Raw genomic sequence first — 18445 nt, 5'->3', positions numbered from 1 at the left:
TCTGATAACTTGCTTACAAAGATTGGTGCAGACCGTAGGAGTAGAGGCAGCAAGGCCTCAGAAAAAGTGGGAATTGGAAAGAATATAATTCAAGAACTGGACAATATAGGGGAAGTGGAATGATACCAATTAGAGGAGAATAAGAACTATGATTGATTTTCAAAATTATATAGAGTATAGATATATACTGCTTTGATTTAATGAGCCTTAATCCTTGAAATAATCCATGCACATTAGGTAATTCAAAAACTACAGAACTTGATGGAGACATTAACTAGACATTAGTGGGGCTAGGATTTTATCCTAGATTTATCTGACTCCGATTTGTCGTTCTCTTTTCAATATTCAACACCATCGCCAATAGCAATCAGACACGGTCAGGAAAGAAGTCATAGATTTGAAGTAAAATAACATTATTTAGCCATGCAAGAATGTGGATTTTTTTATGGTTTTAATTATTTTTTAAAATTTATTTGACACAGAGAGAAAGAGCACACAAGTAGAAGGAGCCTCAGGGAGAGGGAGAAGCAGCCTCCCAGCTGAGCAGGGAACCCCACACGGGGCTTGACCCCAAGACCACCTGAGCCAAAGGCAGACACCCAACTGACTGAGCCACCCAGGCACCCCAAGAATGTGGTCCTAGAGAAATAATGGAAGGAGACTCTCTGGAATCTGAGGGTATTCAACAATGCATTTTGTTCCAGGGAGAATTAAAAGATTATTGATTACACTTAATTTGGAAAAAAATTTGATTATAAATGTGTGACAGATAGCTGTCATTTATTTCCCCCTGAAAAGTCTTCAGAGAGTTGCTGTAGTCAATTTCAAGTAAACCTTCAAGGAACACTCTTTGAAGTTTTTTGAGATTTTTTTCAGTTATTGTTATCTTATATTTCAGGGACAACAATGAATGGAATTCACATGCTAATGTTAGAAATGCAAAACATATTATACTGACCAGAACATTTTATTTGAAATAACTTGAAACCACAAATTTGATATGGCAAATTCTATGAAATTAATGGAATGACTTGAAATGTCCCATACATGTCAATTCATATCTTTGTCCTCACAAGGTTTCTACTCTATAATCACACAATTTATTGAATTTTAATCCAAATGGACTAAGGTGCATGGTTAATGAATGTAGCAAATCTGAGCCAAACACATAATAACTCCAACGTGAGGGAAACCACAGAGCAGTTGAGATGTTAACAAACAGTTATCAAAAGAAAAAAATCTTGACTGCATGGTCTAAGGTATTTCAATGATGTATGTAAACTGGGTCATAAAGTTAAAAAATGATAAAATTGGTAGTTTTAGAAGTACCCGAAAAGTAACTCATTTTTAGTTGCCCAATGAATGTTATTAGTTCTGGCTGGGTCCATTGTCCATGCAAAATATTCTGGATAATTCTATGAAATTAAAAGCATCACAAATAGGTAACATTGATTTAAATATTACCACATGACTATATAAACCTGCTTATAGGTTTGCATTTTTCATTTTAAGACAAATATCACCGCACTCCTTCATTTAAGAGTGTTTGCTGTAAAATAAAACTAGAGGATGGGAGCGAGCTAGTTATATAGTCACTAGAGTTAACCAATTAACATCAATGTTTCATGTTTTTTTTTCACGCAAATTATCAACAAAAGAAAACAAAATCGCTTCAGTATGTGAACCTCATCATAGAAAAGTCATTTAAAAGGAAATACAATCAACAAGGAAAGGAAATGGCATTTAAATGATACTGCTTCATGGAATGTAACAAATTTAAAATAGAAGGAATGTCTTCATTTTGGAACAAACTCTCTGTAAACAGCACAAGACTGAAGACAACAACCTGGAAAACCACGGGAAATATGAAGTTAGGACACCAGGATTGGTGGAGTATCTAAAATGGGCTGTGCGTCTAATTCAAGGGAAGAAACAACTTATTCCTGGACCAATGGTAATAATTTTAGTGGAAAAAAGCATTCATATTCTAAAGTCAATAAGTCAGACAAACAGAATAAGGAGTGAATAAGAGGAAATCACAGATGAGTGAAGTTCTAACACTTTTTAGGTTTTCTAATTTATTATAGATCGAGTGGGTATGTGCCATTTTAGGGGGTTTTCAGCATAAAGTAAAGGAAAATAACTGTAATTGTTGTGAGACTGTTGACATTAAAATCATTTATGTTGAAAAATAAGCAAGGAAGGTCCTTTTCCAATCTTTCCCCCCACAAAAAAATAAATAAACTGTCATTCGACGTCCACAATCATAGACTCTCAACATTATAAAAGCGGTTGAAACTTTGATTCAAAAAATGCGCTTTTGAAAGGTAAGGTCTGTTTTTTTCCTTTTGTCCTCCTGTCCCACTGTCTTTTGATATATACATGCATACTTTAGGTACTTCACAAAAGAATAGCTGATTTTTTTTTTAATAGTTTATTTTAGAAAGAGAAAGAGAGAGAGAGAGAGCATGCATGAGGGGCAGAGGGAGAGGGAGAGAGAATCTCAAGCAGACTCGGCCCTCAGAGAGGAGCCAGATGCAAGGCTTGATCCCATGACTCCAAGATCATGACCTGAGCTAAAATCAAGAGTTGGCTGCTTAACCGGCTGAGCCACCCAGGCGCCATAACTGATTTTTTTTTTTTTTAAACAAATTAGTGAAATGTTTCAGTGGGCCTCACTTCTTTTTCCCTTCAGATGCCATATATTTATTTTTATGAAAAACAAAACAAATCGAGCCTATGGAGTTCTTCCAGCAAACTAGTTATTACATTGGATTAATGGGAGTGGAGGGAGAGAAGAAAATATTGTTCTGCAACTTGTTTAAATAATAAACCCATTTTCTTTAAAGTAGCACAGACAGTAGATGGAACAAGGACTTTGTGGGGTTGAAGAGATCACAGTGCAAATCCGGCCCCTGCCTCTTTTCAGCTCTAGGGTGGAGGCAAATTCACAGCCTGGAGGGGACATAACTCTTCCCTGTCACCTTCGCTGGGAGTGATTACATTGTCAATAATCTCATACTAATTACACTTTCTTTTTACTTTCTGTGAAATTGGGAAAACAACCGCCACTTTTTGTTTTTGCCATTCTGCAGAAGGGATAATCTGGGTGTGTTTTATAATCTGCGACATGGGAACAGGAGGTTGAGGAGAAACTCTTGATTGTATCATGTTGCTTTGGTGGCTGTGTCTATAATCTGGCTGGTGTATCTTAGCAAAGCCTGACCGCCAAGGGTGTGGAATCGTCTCCACTGTGGAGGAAGCATTTAGCCTCAGCATTGTTGTTTTGTGTTTGACATATTGGCATTTCTGTAGTTCAAGTTCTTTACTAATTTGTCTTCATTCTTTCCTACCGCATCATAATTTGGATTAGGTTTTTTCTTTGTTTGCTTTTTAGGTTTTTTTTATTTTCTTTCTTTCTTTCTTTCTTTCTTTCTTTCTTTCTTTCTTTCTTTATTTTGGTTTGGTTTTTTTAAAAAAATGTTTATTTTAAAAATTTGATTCGGTAGTGGAATCCTTATTTCAAAAATTTTTGCAGGTGATTCAGGAGTGATTTATAATTCTTTAAATTTTCTCTGTATTTTTGGATGTTTTTCATGTATAGTTCTGTGCATTTGGTTTTTTATTTTGTCCTCTTTTCCTTGAATAGATTGGTAGTGTTTTTCAAAGATTCAGTGCTCCTATTTATTATTCATCAGTGCTCCTATTTATTCATCAGTGCTCCTATTTATCGGAAAATAATGGTATTTAAATAGATTCTAATATTTTAATAAAAATTGGCCTTTATTAGTTAACACTTGTTATTCTCTTTGTTATTCTGTTTATGTTTAATTTCTTCATTGATAATGTTGTTCCATTTTTTTCCTTCGTATTTCCTTCTCTTTCGTTTTTCTTTCTTCCTTGCCTGTTCATTTATTCATTCTCTGTTCATTTTTATTTTGTTCTTTCATTGTTTCTTCTTTTAGAAAGTAAAGGTATATTTAAAAAAGTTTAAAAAGACTTTATTTATTTATTCATGAAAGACACACACACACACACACACACACACACACACACACAGAGGCAGAGACACAGGCAGAGGGAGAAGCAGGCTCCATATAGGGAGCCTGATGTGGGACTCGATCTCAGGATCCCAGGATCATGCCCTGAGCTGAAGGCAGATGCTCAACCACTGAGCCACCCAGGCATCCTGGGAAAAAAAAAAAAAGGTTTAAATGAGGTATCTTGTTTTTAATATTTCCTATATTAGTTCTTACTGATCAAGGAATTTGGGTTGTACCATTCATATGTCGTGGCATTTAGTGAGGTGTTCGACTTCAAAACAGCACCTGACTACTGAGGGTGTGTGAGACCCTGAGTTTATATGTACGTAGGTCTGTGTGTATCTTAAATAACTTGTTCTCTTTTTTGCTAAATATTTCATGGGTTGGGATGTCTGGGTGGCTCAGCAGTTAAGCATCAGCCTTCAGCTCAGGGCATGATCCTGGAGACCCAAGATCGAGTCCTGCATCGGGCTCCCTGCATGGAGCCTGCTTCTCCCTCTGCCTGTGTCTCTGCCTCTCTCTTGTCTCTTATGAATAAATAAATAAAAATCTTAAAAAATAAATCTTTCATGGGTTAAGATATATACTTTTTAATACTTTGTTACATTTTGTGAGATTTTGCTTTATATAGTTTGATAAATTAGATATACTGCCAATATAATATTATTAGTGGCACAGTGGTACCTTGCAGATCTTCAGTGTACTTTTTCTCTTCAGTGTGATACCATTTCTTTGCATTATTTAATGTTTTCAACCGTGAGATTGACTTCATCAGCTATTCATTTCAAAAGTAGCTCACTCTTCAAATTTACCTACTTTGTTGTTCTTCATCATTTAACTTCTGACATTTATTACCCTAATTTATTTATCTTCTGTACTGATCCAAAGTTGATAGATCAAGATTTTATACATATGATTAAATATGGATTTATCTCTATATATGATGCATTTATTTATATGTTAAATGAATATGTAATCATCTAATTCAAAATCCAGAGTGAGAATATATATTAAATACACAATTTTGAAAGTAGAAAAAACTGTTTTAAGCTTTCCAAATTATAAAATAAAAATCTATATCTACATCTATACCTACATCTACATTCAGAAATAAGAAAGTTTGATTCTGAATCAAGATATAATAAAAATATAATTTGAAATGCTCAGAGTGCACTGAAGGAATATAATAATATATACCTGTTTCCTCAATAACTGTGAATTAGTTAAGTGATACTACAGTAACTGTGAATGAATTTGTCTTTCTTTTTTTTTTTTTTTTAATTTGTGTCTAAATGTGTTGAAGTCTGTGCCCTGCGTACACATCCCTCTCAGCTATCCTCTTTGGTCCTTACAGGAGCAGGAGATCAGACTACCTTGTAGTAGTAACCTATTTTCTCAAAGTTTTTATGGTGCTTTAATATATCTTTATCTCTGCTGAGCTCCTTTGTGTGCTGTTGTTGGGTTACATGCTATTTCTTTTTTCTCTCTCTCTCTTTTGTCCTCGTCCTTGAAATATTTTTTGAAGATTTATTTATTTATTTATTTGAAGGATAGAGAGTAGCGGGGAAGAGCAGAGAGAGGGAGGAAGAGAGAGTCTTAAGTGTCTGCTGAGCGCAGAGCTAGATGCAGGACTCGATCCCACAACATAGAGATCATGATCTGAGCCAAAACCAGGAGTCGGATGCTTAACGGACTGGGCCACACAGGTGCCCAGTCCTTGTCCTTGATGTTAATGCCATGGGACATTCTCCCTTTCTCTCCAAATCACATACACACTCTCTCTTTTTCTCTCTCTATTTCTCTGTCTGTCTTATTTGGGATTATAGACAGTAAAGATGACATCTTTGTGCTATCTCCTCAGCACATGAGAAATTAGATACTGACAGAAATGTTTTCTCCTTCTCTCTCTTCCATCTGACATTAGTGACATTGATGCATTTGGAAGATTGCTAATATTTTGGAAGCGTGGCTTCTTCTAATGTAACTGAAGGAAGTTTATCTCCATTTTTATCATCCTTCATACCATCATTTTTGGCCAAACTTACCCTACCCATGGAGCTTAGAGATCCTCACTGATAAAGTGCACAGAATAACAGACTAGGAGAAGTGGATTCACTGACCTACATGATGTTTGGAAGGAAGAGTATTATTATATCTCCATATACTATAAGTCTGCATGTGAGAGGAAGCCTAAGCACACGACGCCCAAGCATTTAAAGACTGGTCCTAGGAATACTTTGTAATTTATTTTATATTTCATTTTTTTTAGTTATTTAAAAAAAAGGTAGTTTTCTTTTTCTCTTAAAGTAGTTTTTGATTCTCAAAGTGTATCAAGAGGATTCTCCCAACTTTATCTGCATGCCTCTACTTACCACTTGCACATACTAGGTGCACAATAAATAAACAGATTTATGAATAAATTGCCAATTATGAGAATCTAATTAGTCTTTCACCTCAGTTTAACTAAGTTTGTTGTTTTCGCATGTTGGTGACATATTCTGAGCTCTATTTTAAATACTGCCTTCTTGCAAGCATAGAAAAACAAAAATCAAACTTCCTAAAGTTTAGTTCATTGAACACTAATTTCACTTTTTTCGTAGAATAAACTTTAAGGTCAAAAGCTTGGGAATTGCTGGGTTAAATGTCTTCACCTTTGTACTGTTGCATTAGGGCTTTAAAAGACTGCATAGAAATCCAATAATGGATTCCAATTTCATCATTCAATGGGTTTCAGTTGGTCATTTGAAATTATTCTCACTCATTTGGTTGACGGACATAAATTAACAGAATTGTGGGGAAATTTGGTAGTTTTTTTTTTCTTTTAGGATAAATCATATGCTATTATTTCTAATTAGGTATTTATAGCTAATAGCCTAGAGTAATATTCCTTCATGCTATAATGAAAGAAACTGATAATATATAAGAAAGGACATTTATGAAAGCCATATCATGAATTTTAAATATTTATTATAGAGAATAATGTGTCATTTTGTATTTTAGTGGTTATTTAATGCTTGTATGAAAATTATCAACTACAATAAAAGTGTAAATTGTTACCTTATCATTAGAAACTCTGCCAAAATACTTGAAAAAAGATTGTTAATCCGTAGTATACCAATAAAAGTGGTCATTACCATTTCCTACCTTGAGCCAATAGACCCTTATAATTGTTTAATATCTAAGTCATACTATGAATACATTTTTAGAAGTAATGATAAATGTAATGAAATATGATGAAAAACATAAGGATTAGAATAATGAGAAATGATTCAACTTTTTCATCAGGAAACAGGGGAAACTTCTTTGTAGCAGGTAAATCCTGACATTGAAATGTCACAAAATATAAAAGAATAATACTATCAAGTGTCTCTTTAGGAAAATCGGATGTTCATGATCCTCCTATTGAGTGATTAACTGAATAAAAATATTATATGTCATTTCTCCTTAGAAATATATAGCTAAACCAATATTTCATTTTTAGAAAATTCATCTAGAGTATAATCATTTGAAGAATCATTGTTTGAGATTTTACTTTTATGATCAAGTTAACTGCTATTACTAGCTTTGAATTGAACTGTTACAGTTGCCATTTGTCATATGGCTACTTAAGTTTTTAATAAAGAGAGATAAATTTAATTTAGTTCCTCAGTTACGCAAGCCACATTTTGAGAGCTTATAGCCTTAATGACTGGTAAAAACTGTATACAATAGTAGAAACAAAAAATATGACCATTATTATAGAAAGTTCTATTGGACAGCATTTGTACAGAGTGTTGTTGTCTCTTTCTATTCATCTTCTGAATTGTCTGATAATTGTGAAATATCTTCCTCTGTCAATTTTTCCCCCTTGGCCATTAAAGTTGAAAAATAAAGAAATCTTTATTCTCAGTTTTGCTCACTTAAAGCTAAAAGCAGATTAGAAAGATGGTCTATTCATTCTAATCTTTTCATGTTATTCTAACCATGATGTTTTATGTTTTAATTCAAAAATGCTTTTTTGGGGAATATGATATAATTTTGGAGTATTGACTTAGATTTGTATCCCTCTATCACTACCATATTTTTGGCTGCACTTTTCTAATGTAACTATAATGTTATGTGTCGTTACTTCAGTCTGACCTTTATTATATCTTAATATTCTCAAGCCTGTTTGTTTTTGTATCTCAAGCACACTGTCTTACTTAGGAATGCTAAATAAGTCTTCGAAGGAAATGCATGAAGAGAATAGAAAATAATAGATGAAGAGATAAAAACAAAAAAGAAACTTCTTTTTAAGAAGTCTTTTGGAGATAGCAATAATCTGCAAAAATTATAGGAATTTGATATGAATGTGTATAACCCACCTGTCTTGCAAGAGAATTGTACAGATGCTAGTACATGACCTTTGCCAAGTAATTTGGCAAAGGTCACGTACTAGTTTTTTATTACTGCTGCAACAAATTACCTCAAATTTAGTGGTTAAAACAACCCAAATTTATTGTTTTACAATTATTTGTCTATCTATCATCTATCTATTATCTATCTATCTATCTATCTATCTATCTATCTATCTATCATCTATCTATCTATCATCTATCTATCTAATCATCTATAATCTATATATCTATATCTAAGAAAAGCTGTTGATTTGCAGTTTCTTCATCTTTTGCTTTGTTTTGAGGAGGGAGTCAGAATTGTTATACTATTTACAGGTGAGGCCAGAAACTGGAAGTATGGTCTCCTTTCCTTCAGAACTAACAAATGATTGGAGTCTTTCTCTGGGATTAGCATATTAACATCCTGAGGGAGGTGTATATATATATATATATATATATATATATATATATATATATATATATATATTTTTTTTTTTTTTTAACACAGGCTCCAAGATTATAGGTCAGAGAGGTGGGATTATAACATAGGTTCTCTTCATTCTGTGCCATCTCTTCAAGAACTTTTAAAACTCTTTAAAAAATATATATATATATATTTTTTTGGTGGGGAGAGCACCTGGGTGGCTCAGTTATTAAGCTTCTGACTCTTGATTTCAGCTCAGGCCATGATCTCAGGGTCATGAGGTGAAACCCTGCATCTGCACTGGGCTCTAGGCTGGGCATGGAGCCTGCTTAAGATTCTCTCCCTCCCTCTCCCTCACCTTCTGCTTCCCCCCTTTCCCTCTTCTCCTCTGTCTCTCTCTCTAAAAAAAATCTTTTTCTCTCCCTCTCTCTCACTCTCTCCTTCTCTCGTCTTTTTTCTCCTTCTTTCTCTCCACCTCCCTTCTTTCACTTTCTAAAAACTATCACCTTTGCAATGATTTTCTAATTTAGGTAGCATTTTCTTTTGCATATTACACTATTCCTACTGAAACTAGGTAAATGTGGTTTCAGTTTGGAATTTAGTCTCTCTGCCTAGTACGATCCTTAATGAGATCAATGCCTTGAAGTGATACCTAGTGCTTAGCATCAGTATGGTGCACACTACCTGAAGGCTATGCTTAATATTTTGCAAATTGATTTCCCCTTGAAACCACCACACTCTTTGAAATTAAAAACAAACTCATATAATATTGAAGACCTACACACTATTATTATTACCATTATAGAAATGTGAAGATAATGGAAATAAACAATGGGTATTTTCTTTTTAAAAAATAAACATTTAATCAGTACGCCCATGCTCCGATGCACATTAATGTAGGTTCAGACACACGAATGTGTTAAATTCCACTGGATGTCACATCAACATTTCAAGTGGTCCCATTTAGTTTCAGTGATTCCTATATAGAGACAAAGTGTCAGCAAACAATCTCATGTTATTTATAAAAGGAAAGATAACAAGTTTGTAAAGTGAGTTCCTTCAAAAAACATCACTTTAACCTGGAAATATATAGCATGATAAAGAATATTGGGGAAAAAGGACTGAATTTGTCTAAAATGTTAATACATTTTGAAAAATTCTAAGTCTTTGGCATGAGGCCCAAGTCTAGGTCAATTGGATATTCAATTCAAGTTGCCATCTGCTAGATATTTTTGAAACTGATGTAGTATAAATTTATATTTAAATACATTTTAGTCCTCAAAATGTTCATACCACAAAATCACCATTTTGACTGGCATTAATTAAAATCTTTGTCTAGTTCTCTCTGCAGAAAGATCAAGGATTGACTATAGTAACAATGCAACTAAATTAATGTCCTACTGTGATGGACATCTAGGGCCAAATATTCAAAGGGCATCTCCTACTTCTTCTTCTATGATGGCAGGCTTGAGCTATTAGTTTTAAATAATACATGCATTGCCAATCCTTTTTCAACAGAACAAAAGGATGTCAGTGGAATGATTTTAGATGTAAGATGGTTGAAGAAAGCTATCTTACTATGGCTAAATTGCGTGGCAGCATAAGCCACACAAATAAAAAGCTTCCTCCAGTGGTTATGGCATGCCAATCTGATTTTTTCAAGAATTATATATTTGAGTATAGTAGAACTATAGACAAATTATAAAAATCTATTTTTTAATTTTCATTTTTTTACAAGAGTTTATTCTTAATCGTACAACAGGATCTAAGACAACATTTCATTCTTTCTATGGATGGCAACAGAAGCTATGACAGGAAAGCCAGATGTTTTTACAGGATTGGAATGAAGGATCATCATTGCCTCAGGTACAAGGAACAGCTTGATTTTTGCCACATTTCTTAATAACACCTGTGGCCAGGGATCCCTTTCCCATGGCCTTTGCTTTGAGGTTCTTCTGTTCCTCTTTCTCTTCCTGCTTGATTGCCCTTATCTTCCTCATCCATCTCCTTGGCCTGCTTCTTGGATTTTTTCTTGCCATTCTTGTGGCCAGATGGCACCTGCTGCTCTCTGAGGATATTTTTATGGGAAATACTCTAAAAGTGATCAGATCAATTAGGTTAAAGAATAAATTAAAGTGGAAAGAAGACAAAATGAGTGGGAAATATCAGAGAGGGAGACAGAACATGAGAGACTCCTAACTCTGGGAGACGAACAAGGAGTGGTGGAAGGGGAGGTTGGCAGGGGGATGGGGTGACTGGGTGGTGGGCACTGAGGGAGGTACTTGACGGGATGAGCACTGGGTGTTATGCTATATGTTGGCAAATTGAACTCCAATAAAAAATATACAAGAAAATAAATAAATAAATAAATAAATAAATAAATAAATAAAATCTTAAAAAAGAATAAATTAAATTGCACATAGTCTGATTTTTTTGAAAGAAGCCATAAAAATAAACAGAAAGCACAAGGATGTTTGATTCTATGCAATTCCATATTTTTTCATATAAAACAAAGCTTAAGTATGATTCATAAATATATAAAAACCTATACATTTTGAACTAATATATTTATAGTAGAAAAAGCAAATATTGCATCATGATTAAACTCTTACAAATAATGTGATAAATTATGCTCTTTTGGGGACAAATTTTAGATATACAATTTGAAAGACAATCAGGAAAAGTCACTACACTTTCAGGAGTTGGACAATTATTTAAAATGTCAGAAAAAATATAAAAGATGTGCTATCAAATATTTTATAATCTAAAAATAAAATAATAGGATTCAGATGGATTATGCAGTGCTTTCTCAACTATGAAGAAGGAAATACTACCAAACTTAGTTGTGGTTTTCCTTGGACATAGACATTTTTTAATTTTAATTTTATGTCTTCTACAGTGTACGTGTGATAAATGTATATTCTGTTGAGAGATAATTAAATAAATGTATCACCTACTTATTTTGTCTCGATGTAAACTCTAATACCTATTTTTGAATTGCTGTGGCAGATACAGGATGTAACGATATCAAAATGTCAGATGATTCCTGTGAATTATTGTTCTAAGGGGCATTAAATATTTTATAGCTAGTCTAGTGTGAAGGAAAGAACTTGACGTGAGGACTTTATGCAAATACAACTAAATGCTTTATCATGTATTTCATTATCTCCAAATATATTTCAATTATTTATCCAAAAAAATTGTGAGGTTGTTATGAAGGACAAATGAGAGCACATAAATGAAGGAATCTCGAGACACCAGCTTTTGAGACCCTTTTTAGTCTCGTCTCAACCCATCTATCCCAGCAATTACATCTACCATTTTCCTTAAGGTATTTGTCCTAGATTGTGCCCTTATAGTTGTCTGATGAAATATTGGAAACTCGGTTAAATTTGAATTTCAAATAATCAATACTTCTGTCAGTATAAATTTGTCTCAAATATTGCATGGGACATGTTTATATTAAAGATATTAAGTAGAGGACAGCTAAATGGAGTAAAGTAGAATTGACCATGCTATTAATCCCATGAAATGCTTGGAACATAGTTCTACTAAAAATAATTATTTTAGAAAATTCAAATTTAGCTAGGTGTCTTATACTTTGATTTATTATATCCAGTAACCCTAGCCATTGTCAATTTATTTAAGCTTGGAGCTATGTTTCCCAGAGTCTCTTTCACTGTGTATAGAGTTGATCAAAAGAGTTGGACTTTGAATATAATTTAAATGATGAAAATGAAGTGGCTACTATTAGCCTGTAGATCTTTGTGGTCAGAGAGGTAATGGACTGTGTCTGTTGGGTTTCAGCTGATTTTTCTCTTTCCTCAGCTCAGCCTCTGACTGCAACGTGACTGCTGCTCTTGCATGAACAATAGTGGCTCCAGAGGCTTGAGGGTGGCAAGAGCCTCCATGGACCTCTCCAGGAGCGGGCAGGGACGTGCATAGATTCTCAGCTCTCCCTACAAAAGCTCCAATTTGCCCATCTGTGTTACACTCCATGAAGGCTTGTTAGTCTATCTTTGTGTCTGCTCATCCAACCGATCTTAAATTCTCGGCTCCTCAATTATGGAAAGCCTAATTCCTATAATATCGATGACTTTCATAGTGCTCATCATGGTTCTTTATCTCTGGCTAAATTCAGATAATTATGGACAATGCAAGTACCAATGATCTTATCTGGCTAGTTTCTTTCAATGTAATTTGGTTAATATTGCAATTTGCTTAGTGTGCAAGCCACCTCCTTATGGATCACATGTTGTAACTAAGTAAGCCTGCTAATACTTGAATATTCTTATAGTCTAGAGGCATCATTATTTCCCTAGAAGAAAATTTTGATAATGATTTTTCCAAATGCACATATTTTTCCAAATTTCTGGAAACTCTGTCAAACCCATCAACTGTGGACATACAATATGCCTTATTCAGCACCATGATATTTCTGACAGCATTACTACTAATCAGAGGATTTTGTTAATAATAATGGAAGGATAGAAATTGGCTTATGCTTGTGGAATTTGCTGTTAGTAACCTTTGATCTTAACCACCTGCTTTTAACTACCATTAGCCTGAAGAAACAATGGCAGACACAAGATAATATCTTGTGAGGTTGGGGCAATGTTTTCCAGGATTCAGGATATGCTTTGAATCAGTGACCAGTATGTGATCCTATTTCTTTCATAATCTATATTGATGCATATGAAATTCAAGGTAGTGAAATGGGAGAGATCCCTCTTACTATTACCCTTAGCAATTCATCAGCAACAGGGTTGCTTCGTATTGTGAAATATTGGCTGCTGTGTTAGAGACACTATTTCCTAATGGAGGAAGGATTAATGGAAAAGTAAAGTCTTCCTTAAATTGGTGGTTATACTACATTGGCCATTTTGGGATTCTCATGCCAGTTGGTGGGCAAAGAAGAGAGTTAACATACCTGTTGGAGTGGTTTATTCTGGCTTTCTGGATGAATATGTGTTTGTAATGGAAAAGGTGGAGAGGATGCCTGATTCAGGAGATCCCTTGTGCTCAAAAATCCTTTGTGCTAAAATAAAGACTAAAGGAAAACTTTAACAACTTAGTACAGGCATCACTGTGAGTTGCTCAGACACTATAGGGATGTGGATTTGGGTCACTCCATTAAGCAAAGAACCACAACTAGCTGAGGTGGTTTCTGAGGTCAAAGAGAATATGGAATTGGAAATAGAAGAAAGTTACAAATACCAGAAATGGCCAAATGACCTGTTGTAGAATTGAGGATTCTACTAATTAGGGATATTTATTCCTTGCTTTAGTGTGAATCTATTTTTATATTTACTAAGCAATTATTTTTCTTTCCCACTCTCAGAGTGCTAGTATCTAACATAAAATATAATGACCGTAGCCAACCTCATATCTCAGTATATTTAATTTATAGGATATCAAGAGAGTAATGATACTTCACTAGAAAAATAATAAATGTTACCAAATTATGGGAAAAACAGTGTTTAAGTGTCTTTTAGACCGGTTAGTTAATTTTTCCGGTTACGTAAGGCATTGTTGTTTCATGTTGTGTGGAAGCAGATAATTGATAATTGCTTTTTTTTTTTTTTTGTATTTGGAAATGCATACTTACGATAGGTGTTATGTATCATAATAGGTGCTACCATCATCTTGGTTAAGCTGGGTATGACTGTAATCAAAACATATTCCCTGTATGGCTGAGGGGTAGAGTGGGTCCAGAGAGAAACTCGGTATTTCTCCCACAGCAACTGAGGCGTTTAGTTTCTCAGATTTTTCTGTAAGCCCCACTTCTTCCTCTGCCCCAGTGCTTCAGAAGAATTTATTAGGACTGCTTTCTCTATATCGTCTACTCATTCCAGATCTTCACTTCCTAAGCTTCTACCAAAATTGTATGATCTGTAACTCCTCTAAAAATCTTAGGCCATGTGGCAGCCAGACCGTAGGTTGACTCCCAATAATCTGCCCCCTGGTTGTCATACCTTAGCGTAATTCCCTCTCCTTGGGGGCGTGTGGCACTTGTGAGTTGATTCTAATCAATAGAACATAGTAGAATTAGTCTATGTGATGTCTCTGTCTTGGTTAGGTTACATTATTTAAGTCTCTTAGCATTCTGTGGAGAGATCCTCTCCCTCTGGTGCTGAAGAGGCAAGATGTTATGACATGAGTTGCCTCAGAAGGGAGCAACTTGGAAGCAAACTCTGGACAGGCTCTAGGAGCTGAGGGATTCCTTTTTACAGCTGCAAGGGACTGAATCCTGCCAACAACCACATGCACTTGGAAGAAAACACAAGTTCTAGAAACGAACGCAGTCTGGCTGACACCTTGACTACAGCTTTGCGAGATCCTGTGCAGAGAAGCCAGCTAAACCAAGTCTAGACACTGGATTCACAGAAAAAAAACTGTGTTATTATAAGCTGATAATTCTGTGGTAATTTGTTATTGCACCAACAGAAAACTAATATTCCCCATAATACTCATATTGATTGTGTTCCTACCAGAAACTTGATTATTCACACATCTTAGTATGTATTACAACTAAACTTTTTAAGTATTTTCCCCATTATTATTGAGATATAATTGACATAATACATCATCTAGATTTAAGGTGTACAACATAATGATTTGATATATATTTGTGTTATATATGTAGCAAAAAGATGACTACAAGAAGATGAGTTGCCATCTGTCACCTCAAGAGAGTTACGTTTTTCTTTTGTGATAAGAACTTTAAGATTTATTCTCTCAGCAGCTTTCAAGTGTACAACACAGCATTGTTAGCCGTAGTTGTCGTTTGTACATTACAACCCCAGAACGTATTTATCTTATAACTGGAACTGTGCGCCTTTTGACCATCCTCGCATAATTTCTTCACCCCCCACCCTCATCATTGGTAACCACAAATCTGGCCTCTGTTTTATGAATCTGTTCTTTTTTAATAGAATAGATTCCACATATAAGTGAGATCTATAGTATTTAATCTTTCTCTGTGTCGCTTACTTTTTTACCTCATATCTGTTTTTTTCCCCACTAAACGGTAAACCTCATGAAAGGATTTCTTCTTTAAATCTCCAATATCAGACTATGCAAGGCACCTAATGAATAGTTGTAGAATGACCATGACTGATTGGTCAAAGAAATGAACAAATTATGATTCATAATCAGATTTTGTTTGGAAAATAAGAATGAACCACAGTAGCTAACGTGTCCTCATTCTATTTTTTTTTTTTAATGTGTCCTCATTCTATGTCAGAATTGTGAGTTACAAAACTTTCAAATCACTAGTGTAAAGCTGTTTTAGCATTAGTTAAAAATGTATTTTAGTTCTCCTGTTACAAGAGTCATTGTGATGTACGGCCTTTGACCTCAGAATCACCTGAGGAACTCATTTAAAAATAAAGATTTATGGACCCTAACTCAGATACAATGGTTTAGGATTCCTGAGGGGGGCCTCAGAATATGCACATTGCAGAGACTCTTCAAGTGATGTTTACTCACACAAACGTTTGACAAGTATTTCTGGAGAAGCATGACTTTCTTTTTACATTTTTTTTTTTAAAGAAATCTGTTTTCACATAAAGTCATTGCTTCACTGTGAAAATTGGAAAATCAAAATCTTCTATGCCTCAAAGTAAGTGATAACAATGAGTCCATTATGGATGTTTAAAGTCAGAAGAAAATTGAATTAAAGAAATGAAAGAATCAGAGTAAGGCATATATGATAACAATGGCAAAGGATCATCAAACTGTCATGTAGAACTGCAATTTCAGAATTTTATTTTATGTATTATGTGTTAAAAATAATACTCTTGATTCACTTGCTTTTTGAAATGTGAAAATGCAGAACACAATATTTTTTTAAAATCTTAACTGGGAATGTAGTGTCAAATTGTTAGTATGTTTCCATAATCTTAAAAAAGAAATCCTGATTCTATTTCTGTTAATAAGATCTCAGGTTTATAAAAAGAATTTTGATATTTATTTCTTGCTCCTTATTGAGGGAATATATTCTGTTAGATTTTCATTGGCATAATGATATATAATCTTTAAAATCTATTATTAATAAGCCCTCATAATACTTACTTATTGAAACATCAGTAATCAAGAATTTTTAGCATATATTATTATACCAAAATCAATAATATATTCTTATAGAAAATATTCTGATGAATTTTTTTTAAAGATTTTATCTATTCAGTTGAGAGAGAGAGAGCACAAGTGAGGGGGAAAGGAAAAAAACAGACTCCCCATTGAGCAGGGACCCCCGATGTGGGTCTCTATCCCAGAACCTCGGGATTGTGACCTGAGCCAAATGAAGCCACCTAACTAACTGAACCATCCAGGCGTCCCTCTGAAAAACATTTAATGAGAATATATTTATAGTATACTTAGTACTGAAAAACAATTACAACTTCTAGAAAATTAAGAAACTTTGAGAATCCTGTTTACTGTTACAAAAGTAGAAATGGCCTACAAGATTTTGTGTGGTGGTCACAACTGATGTTTAATAAAATAGCAATACTTTTATTTCAGTGTTAAAATGGCATTTTTGCCACTTTTGGTAACACTTTACCATACTTTACCATAGTTTGGTAACACTAACTTGCCTTTACAACAGGTAATTAAATGAAATTACACATTGTTTCTTACTAGCTCATCTATCCACCTTTTTCCCTATACAGAACAGAGCTCTGAATATCTGTGTGTTTTGCAAAGTAATATGAGATAATTTTTAGCAAAAATATCATGGGACTAAAAGTGCTATAAATAAATATGACTTGATTACCAAAATTACAATATCATGGAAGGTTTGGTAATTATAACTTTTTTTTCATAGAATTAATGTCAAGTATTTCTAAAATCCATTTCTTGAAGTTATTTATGAAAGTATTCACTATGACCTTTCCAGTACCAGAATTTTCTAATTAAAAAAAAAAAAGAAAGAAAACAATTCTCCTAAATTTTGAAATTGGGAAGCTTACTACATATTGAAAAAATAGAAGACTCTTAAGAAAAACCTGTCATTCCAATCAAGTGAAATTGTTCAAATATGGAAATATCTTTTATCCATATATTGCTAAAATATAATTTTTTATTTGTTTGTTTTTGTAGAGTTTTAAGAGCTAAACTCAATAGGTATGATGATGTTTTAGGGACATGATAAATTAAAATTTAGACAGCCTCCAGTAATAAGCACATGTTAATGGCAATCATTTTATTCCAGAACTGATCTTTTGAAAGTATACTTTAATAAATGTATATCCTGTTTATGTTATATATTTAAAAAAATGTTAAAAGTTAGATCTGTTAAGAAAGGTGTTAGAAAAACAATTGCATTGCAGTGCTGACAAATACATTTAAGATTCACTGTGAAAAACAGTAAAAAATATACTGAAACCATCTTTTGCACATTCTCACCAAATTATGAGTATATTTACCTTGAATAAGTCAAATATAAAGTGTGTTAATATTAAAATTATATATTATGATGATTAAGTTGGTTCTGACACTGTGCATTATTAAGTTGGTTCTGAAACTGCAACATTTATTATTAATCATAAAAGATGTCTTCTAATTATTTGTGCATTAATTCACAAAATATTTCTGTAAAATAAGTTAGAATTTGTGAC

At 33.8% G+C, this 18445-nt stretch overlaps 1 long non-coding RNA gene across 1 annotated transcript in view; it reads left to right on the top strand.

Annotated features, from left to right (window-relative positions):
- Window positions 1-16673, top strand: part of LOC112652667 (uncharacterized) — an 88337-nt gene extending 71664 nt beyond the window's left edge. The window contains exons 6-8 of the long non-coding RNA XR_007410432.1: window positions 1659-1954; window positions 10585-10688; window positions 12651-16673. This is a non-coding gene — a long non-coding RNA (uncharacterized LOC112652667). The remainder of the gene's footprint in view (window positions 1-1658; window positions 1955-10584; window positions 10689-12650) is intronic.
- The last annotated feature ends 1772 nt before the right edge of the window (window positions 16674-18445 follow it).

Source organism: Canis lupus, chromosome 4, assembly GCF_003254725.2.
Source record: "Canis lupus dingo isolate Sandy chromosome 4, ASM325472v2, whole genome shotgun sequence".
In the NCBI taxonomy this organism is placed as follows: Eukaryota; Metazoa; Chordata; class Mammalia; order Carnivora; family Canidae; genus Canis; species Canis lupus.
This window is presented reverse-complemented; position numbering and strand designations above follow the sequence as displayed.